General features: G+C 36.8%; 1 protein-coding gene across 1 annotated transcript in view; it reads left to right on the top strand.

The window, feature by feature from the left end:
- The first annotated feature begins 579 nt into the window (after nt 1-579).
- Nucleotides 580-8,521, top strand: part of efhc2 (EF-hand domain (C-terminal) containing 2) — a 114,468-nt gene continuing 106,526 nt past the window's right edge. The window contains exon 1 of the mRNA XM_039745147.1: nt 580-1,343. The gene's annotated coding sequence lies outside the window, so the exon portion shown is untranslated. The remainder of the gene's footprint in view (nt 1,344-8,521) is intronic.

Here is an 8,521-nt window from a genome sequence, read left to right as displayed (position 1 = left end):
AAAAGATGAGCCATAGCAGACAGAGTGGCTTTCCTTTCATAGCCTTCCTCAGGCAGCTGTGGTTCAGTGCCCTTCATTTTCATTTCTCTCTCTCTAGCCATCATTTTATTACTAGCATTTTACAGGTAATCTGTGGTGGGAAAACTGTTCATACTCCTTGGCATTTCTAGTCGATAATGCCACTCTTTACTTTTAAGTTTAGGGAAATTGTAACCTTGCAAACACATAGGAATTGAGGTCAACCAACTTTTAAATATGTTTATATTTATTGTGTATTTTTTGGCGAAGGAAAAGGAAACAACTGTTGGTTCTTAATTTGTTTAAACTGGAAAAAAAGCCCTAGAAAATATTTTTTAATTTTCGAGATTTTAGGAAGTATATTAACAATTGATGTAAACTTTCAATATTGTACCACCGATTTTCTTTTTGTTTGTTTTTCTTCTTACCTCTTCTCCTTCCTGTATCAGAAGCTCTGTGTCACATTTTAAAAGCATTAAAAGTATTGTCCTTAATTTAAAGATGTATTTTTGAAGTACCATATACTAAAGCAGATCAGTGAGAAGCAAGCTGCTAATTACAGCTAATAACTACTTGTCTAACTGGTGGTGATGGTAAAAAGGGAGAGCATCCATTTTTAATGATTAATATTGAGACAGTGTTTTGGTGACCTCACTTGCTTAAAGGCAGAGATTAATTTCAACTCTCAAACACCTGTTTTAAAATCCTCAAAAAAAGGATATTTTTATGTTTTCAGAAAACAAAATGTGCTAACAAAGAGGACCAAACTATGTATTGGGATAAGAAGTATATTTCATAACAACAGATGTTCCTCATGGTCACACAGACAGCAAATCTTGTCCTTGGCATTAAGAGAACAATAACCAGCAAGCGTTTAAAGAATGAAAACAAATTATATATTTTCTAGCTCCAGGATAATAATTAAAAGGTGCAAGTGTAAAAGTTGAAATATTCTCAAGTGTTAATGCCTACCATTACCCCTTGAAATATGGGTCAGACACAATAATTTGTCAATAACAAATACCTTGAGCTATAAAATTAGTGGGCACGATTACCTTATGTTATAATTTAAGCATCAAGCATAGCGAGTGTAAGTTATAGCAGTAATTAGTGTAATAAAGCAAAACTTGAAAACACCAAAAAAAAAACAATTCTGTGACTAGATAAGCTTCTGTACCCCCTGTACCTTTGCCAGTTTTGACTAACCTGTTTGCTAGTTGTGTGGCATGATGGTACAGTGGTGGAGCTTCAGCCTCACAAATCTAGCATCTTGGATTAAAAACCTTGCATCCAGCTGTTGTCCATGTTGAATCTGCACTTTCTCTGTAAGTCTTTTTGGCTTTTATGCATGTACTCCTGTTTTCCTCTCACATCCCCAAATATCTGCAGGTTATGTTCATTGTCAATGTCTCTTCTAGACTGGCCCTGTTTGGGTGTGAGTTTCAGGTATCTGTGCGATTGGTCCTTATGCTGTAGCACCACCTGCTCTGGGGCTGTCCGTAAAAGCTTCAGCATCCCACCACCCTAAAATGGTTTTAAGTGGGTTTGAGAATGTTGTGGTGTGTATGATTGAGAATTTCCTTTACTTTTACTATTAAATGCATTTCCTTTGCTTTTGAATGGAAACTTTATTAAAAATTTGTGCACTTGTTAGTTGAATGTCAATGCAGTCACAATGTATACAGTGCTTAAAAAAAAGTATTTACCCCTTGATAGTTTTCAGATATTATTGTTATGCAACATTGAATCTCGGTGGATTTGATTTGGCATTTTTTATGTTGATAAGGCTGAAAAAAGTCTCTCTCATTTCAATGTTAAAACATGCATCTCCAAAGAGGTCTAAATTTATTACAAATATAAAACACAAAGTACCTGATGTTGTAAGTATGCATCCGTACAAATCTATATTTAGTAGGTGCGCCTTTAACAGCAGTTCTAGCCTTGAGTCTGCATACTCAGGTATCCCTCTTATCAACTTTACACATCTGGATACTGCAGTTTTTCCCCACTGTCCTTGGCAAAACTGGTGTAGGATAGAGGAATTGGGAGTGAGCAGCCTTTATCAAGTGTAGCTACAAATTCTTGATTGGACTGAGATCTGGACTATGACTTGGCCACCCAGGGACTTTAACATTGTTGTTATAAGCTATTTCTATGTTATTTATGCTTGGGGTTGTTGTCTTGCTGAAAAACAAAGCATCTTCTAAGGTGCAAGTTCTTTCAGACTGCATTAGAAATATCCACCAGGATTCCCCTGTATTATGCTACATTCATGATTTTGTGCAGTATTTCTTATGACGAACATTGCACTTATCAGTTTGGCGAGATGCTCAGTTTTAGTCTCATCAGACCATAGAACCTTCTTCCAGCTGACTTCAGATTCTCCTGTGTGCCTTCTGAAAAGCTTTAGTTGAGATAGGATGTGCATTGTTTGTTGCTTGCACAGTCTCTCAAGTGTTATCCACTGTAGCTTGTGCCTCCTTCAGAGTTTTCATCTGTCTCTGTGGCCTCCTTCACTAATCTTCTTCTTGCACAATCACTTGGTTTTATGTGGACGACCTGCTCTTGGCAAATTTACTCTTTCCATTCCTTAATAATTGATTTAACTGGATTTCAAGGGATATTCAGTGATTAGGATATTTTCTTGCCTCCATCCCCTGACTTTCACTTTTCAGTTACATTTTCACTGATTTGCTTAGGGTGTTCTTTTGTCTTCATTGTGTTTGTTAGGTTATGATACTGACTTACAACAACTCAAACCTTCCAGATAAGGTGCATCTACAGAAATCCCTCCACAATCGCGGGGTTGCGTTCCAGAACCCCCTGCGATAGATGAAAATCCGTGAAGTAGAATCCATATGTTTGTATGGTTATTTTTTATATATTTTAGGCCCTTATACACTCTCCCACACTGTGAAATAACACCCTTTAGTCAAAAGTTTAAACTGTGCTCCATGACAAGACAGAGATGACAGTTCTTTCTCACAATTAAAAGAATGCAAATATATCTTCTTCTCTTCAGGAGCAGAGAATTTCAGAGAGAGAGAGCGCGAGAGAAAAGCAAACAATCAAAAAATCAATACGTGCTTTTGGGCTTTTAAGTATGCCGAAGCACCTCGATGAAGCAGCATTTTTTAGAGGAGCGTCCGTATCTTCTAAGCAAACAGCCTCCATGCAAACAGCCCCTCTGCTCACACCCCCTCCGTCAGGCGCAGAGAATGTCAGAGAGGGTGAGAGAGAGAGAAAAGCAAACAATCAAGCACCGCGTGGGAAGCTTATCTTATATCATTGAGGAGTTTTAGTTAATATGTAATACATGCTCTGATTGGGTAGCTCCTAAGCCATCCGCCAATAGCGTCCCTTGTATGAAATCAACTACTGGGAAAACAAACTGAGGAAGCATTTACTTTAAATTGTCCGCAGAAATCCGTGAACCAGCAAAAAATCTGTGATATATATTTAGATATGCTTACATTTAAAATCTGCGATAGAGTGAAGCCGTGAAAGTCGAAGCGCAATATAGCGAGGGATTACAGAATATTACTGTCAATTAACCTGTTTGACATCAGACAAGTGATCTCTATCTAATGTATGACTTTTATAAATAATTTGCTCCACCAATGAGGATTTATATGTGTCAAATTAAAGGGGATGAATACTTGTGATCAATTACTTATTGATTTTTTTTTCTATTAAATTAGACTGCTTTGACATTAAAAAAAGACTTTTTTTCTGTTGAACAAGGTCAAAAAGAATTAAAACAAATGGTAACACTTGTGGTACAGCTCAAATGCATATATTACTCATTTACTCTTAAGTAACAAGACCTCAACAAAGGCATCTTTTGGTATTCATAAAACGTACAAAGCATCAGTAAAGTGGCTATACATCTGTGTGCAGTCTGGTATTTTATATGCTGGTAAAATTATTTATGAATATTAAGGATTCACAAGTCTTATAATGAAGTATGTAATATTAAGAGACACAAGTCCCTCATAAGACACTTCTGACTGTTCCAAAGTGAAGTTATTTTAGTAGGCCACATTGCATAGATGAATAGTCACTTTGCTGCTGCTTTGTAAATGTATTGGCACCAAAAGAAGGGTTTGTTAAGTAAGGTCTTGTTCCATAAGAGTAAATGTGTAATAGATGGATTTTTGCAGTACCTAAACTAAAGTGTTAACAAATAAATCCACTGTGACTTGATGATGTATCCCAATAAAAGGTGAAAACCTCTAAGGGATGAATTCTTTTTATAGGCACAGTGGGTAGTGCTGCCACCTCATGTATCCAGCACCCAGGGTTTGAATCCTGCTCCTGGTTGTTGTCCAAGTGGAGTTTTCCTTGTACATTCCTAAAGGCGAGCTTACTAGTGTGATCATTATTTCCGGATTGCCCGTGTGTGTGTGTGCCCTGCTCAGGGCTGTTTTGCAGCAGTACTAAGTGTAAGGCATTATAAGCTCTCGCGCCCAGTCTTGACAGAGCAGGTTACAAAATATTACGTTATATGTTGTATACATTGTGCTTTCCCCTGTTTGCTTTGGATTCTTGGTTAAAATTAGCTATCACCCATCATCGCACTGAACCATCTTGACACTTTTTTGTAAACCTCTGGGTGGACAATACGTGTTTACTTGCCACACATTACATAATCTTAGATTTTAATTGATTGCCAGATATTCTAAAGCAAGCCATCGTTTGGAGTTCTAAACAGAAAATTCTACATGGGCAGCAGATTCACCAAGTAGGAGTATCTGGGATAGACTATGGCTTCTGTTCATACTTAATTTTTCTTAAACCTTCCACATCATCCTATAAGGTATCTAATTCAACTTTAATGATTGTTGTCAATCAATATCAGGAATTTTTTGGAACTCCAGTGTCCTACTACAGTTTGTTTTCACATTACAGCATTTTTTCAATAATTTTGCTGTTTGTGAGAAATACTGAAAATATAAACTTCTTGTTTTCATATTTCAGCAACCTGCCAACTTTGTTGTAATGTGATGCTGACCTCTTACCTCATTTCGTTATATAAATTAAAACAGCAAATACCAGGTCATCCAGAAATTACATTTATTTTGGGAAAAAAAACTGCTAAAATTTAATTGGCTCTTTGTGCTTAGCCAATAGCAAAATCAACAACAAACTTGTGTTTTTCCCAAAATGCAAAAGAGTGGGAAGGTGTGGTGTCACAAATGGTAACTCCAAAAATTTTCCTTGTGTGTGAATGCAGCATTTTTCCAATTTTTTTGCTGGCCTATTTCCGATTTATCTACTAGCCAGCTTCTGGTGGCTTTCTACATACTGTTTTTCTCCATACAGTGTGTCATAGAGACCGTAACAAATTTTCACTGTTATTATATCTTAATAGCTTTTTTGATACTTATTCAACAACATTTTAATATAATTCTTCTATTTTATGATCTGTCTTAGTTCAGTGCTTTTCTGTCAGAACTGGCTGCAATGCAAGAATATACCCTTGCAGAGATGTACTATAAATATTAATGTACAGTATTCTATCCAGGCTATGTATGCAGGATTTGCTTTGCTTTAAATGCTATGTTTCATTATAAAATCCTGTTTTTCTTTTTTTTTTTTTTAAAGAAAGGATTAATAAGCCATAAATCTCTTTATTTTTAGGAGAATTGATTCATGCACTAGAAAAAGAATAGCATAATAATACAACACTCAGAACAGGAAATAATCCGAGGGAGCCAGGTCAGGTCTGTAGGGTGGATGTTTCAGCAGCTAGAACCCACATTCTCAGATGGCAGCTTGTGATTGACGTGACAGGTGAACTGGCGCATTGTCGTGAAGATGAAGTTCGCCTGCTGTGAGTTTTCCTTGCCTTTTCTTCTTGATTGACTTCCACAAACTGATCATTATGTTGGCATAACTCTACCCGGTTATGGTTATCTTGTATGGTATGAATTCCAGAAGCAAACGTTCTTCAGTATCCCAGAAGACCATTGCCATGACTTTGCTTGCAGATTTTTCTGTCTTGATCTGTTTTGGCGTGAGGGATGATTTGTGCTTCCACTGCATTGACTCCATTTTGGACTCAGGATTTCTGGGATAGACCCAAGTCTCGTCTCCAGTTACCAAACAATGAAAAAAATTAATTTTGTCTTAATGGAGCATCTCCAGGTTCTCCTGACAGTACTGGAGCTTTGGGACCATCTGACATGGCATTAGCATTCTTGGATCCCATCTTGCACTGACCTTTGACATGCCCAACTTTTCATGAATTATTTTCCAAACTGTACCTGCTGAGATACCCATTTCTTCAGCTATTCAGGAAGCCTTAATTTGTCTGTCAGACTTTCTTGCACATTTCTGACCAGTGTGAGGGTTATCTTCAGTGGACTCTCTACCCCACTTAAACTGCTTGTTCCAATATTTTACTTTGCAGGATGATGGGGCAGACTCACCATAAACTGCAGTCATGCATTCATGGATCTCATTTGGCTTTTTCCCATCTTTTGTGGGAAATTTTATCACTGAACGTTGCTCCAAATCTAGCATTTTTTTTACTTGATTCACACAACAAGTCTCCTGACATCCTCTCATTTGGAATGTTAGACTTGCACTGAGCACCAACTGTGCATGAGTAACATTGAGACATGTTTCAACATGCTTGCTACTTTCTTTCATACTCTGGTAGAAAACTTATTGAACACCCCTAATATATATACATACATACATACATACATGTGAATATATTAAAAAAAATATATGCACTTAACTGGATCTTGTTGGCTTTGGGACATCCCTTTACACAACCTTCTCAGCACAGATGTAACACTTTAGAAAAACGATAGGAAGTTTGCAAGGTTGACAAATTTTGGAAGCCGATCAATGTGGAGAATGTGTCTAGTTAATGTGGAGACATTAACTAGACACTCCACTGTTTGTACAGTCCAGAACGCTCATTTTCCTTCATTTCATAAGGCTGTAACTCCTTTACTCGGAGCTCTGTGACTGGGTCCTTGGGGATGTTCAAGTCTGCATGCCACAACTGTCTATAACTCACTAAGATTAAGAAAATGAAGCCTATGACTGAAAAAGTCATGTAGTGTGATGGTGCTTACTCAAGTCATTAGAGTAGACTGAGGGTCCCTACTTTACGTACATATGAGAAACACAGTCCAATCTGCTCTTAATGGGTTATCACATCAATAGACCAAGAGAGATTCTGGGAGCTTTTGGCAGTAACACCATCAATGCCTTTATGTATAGTAGAGGATTACAAGGCAGGAATTTAAAGTTGATTATTCTACAGCAAAGCTGAATTTATCCAAACTGGCTCTAGAGATTCAGCCTGCATAATTACCAGAAGATGGTCAGGCAATACAAAAGCATTAAAATCAAAGAATCTAAAGGTATCAAAGTCAGTGTTCATGATGTAACTGTTGTCAAGGAATTAAACACACTTTCATAAACTGAACATTAGTTTAGCTGGCAAAATGGGTGCTGTTCAATGGCTGACACTGCTCTGTGACCCCCAGTGGTCATACAAAAAGACAGTTTCCCCTTGGGGATTAACAAAGTATATAAAAAAAGTTTATTAAAAAAACAGCATTTCATTCCAACAGATAGCAGATGTCACTGAACTGCCTGCACTTGTAAGTTGTAAAGGAAAGACGAGGAACAAAAGAAAATTAATTGAATTGGATAATTAGGGAGGCAGAAGTAGGGAATTAAGTATTGAGTGAATGAATCAATGAAGTGGCTTGTTATTAACAGTTCTTTTAAGATATCTTGAAGTCAAAGGAACTGCTTGACTCTGATATGACAGTTCATAAAAATCATAAGTATGTTTTGTGAAGCAGGAAAAAAACTAAGACGACTGAACAAAGATGTTAATTAGCACATTTTTGATGATTAGATTAGGGCCAGTGTTTTTCAAGTATCACTTACAAGTCACATTCAGACATTAGCTGTTTTTTCTAAGTGTAGTTTCATAAAGAAAGTATTTTTAAACTGATATTTAATGTCAAGTACAGTTGTGTGTTTTTCAGATGTTGCCAAACAGTAAAAATTGTATGAAGTGCAAACTTACCCCCTTTCTCTCACTTCTGAATGAATGCACCCATCAGAAGATATATTAAGAGTAAAAAGCAGGTCTTTGCTGTTATTTTATCAAAATGTACACAAATGCATTTTTATCCCTCCCATACAAATGTTGTGAGCAGCTACAGGGATACAACAACAACAACAACATTTATTTATATAGCACATTTTCATACAAAAAAATGTAGCTCAAAGTGCTTTACAAAATGAAGAATAGAAAAATAAAAGACACAGTAAGAAAAGAAAATAAGTCAACATTAATTAACACAGAATATAAGTAAGGTCCGATGGCCAGGGTGGACAGAAAAAACAAAAAAAAAACTCCAGACTGCTGGAGAAAAAAAATAAAATCTGTAGGGGTTCCAGACCACGAGACCGCCCAGTCCCCTCTGGGCAATCTACCTAACATAAGTGAAACAGTCCTCTT

The sequence above is a fragment of the Polypterus senegalus genome, chromosome 2 (genome assembly GCF_016835505.1).
Source record: "Polypterus senegalus isolate Bchr_013 chromosome 2, ASM1683550v1, whole genome shotgun sequence".
Lineage (NCBI taxonomy): Eukaryota > Metazoa > Chordata > Cladistia > Polypteriformes > Polypteridae > Polypterus > Polypterus senegalus.
Note: the sequence above shows the minus strand (reverse complement) of the source record. Positions and strands in the feature narration are given on the sequence as shown.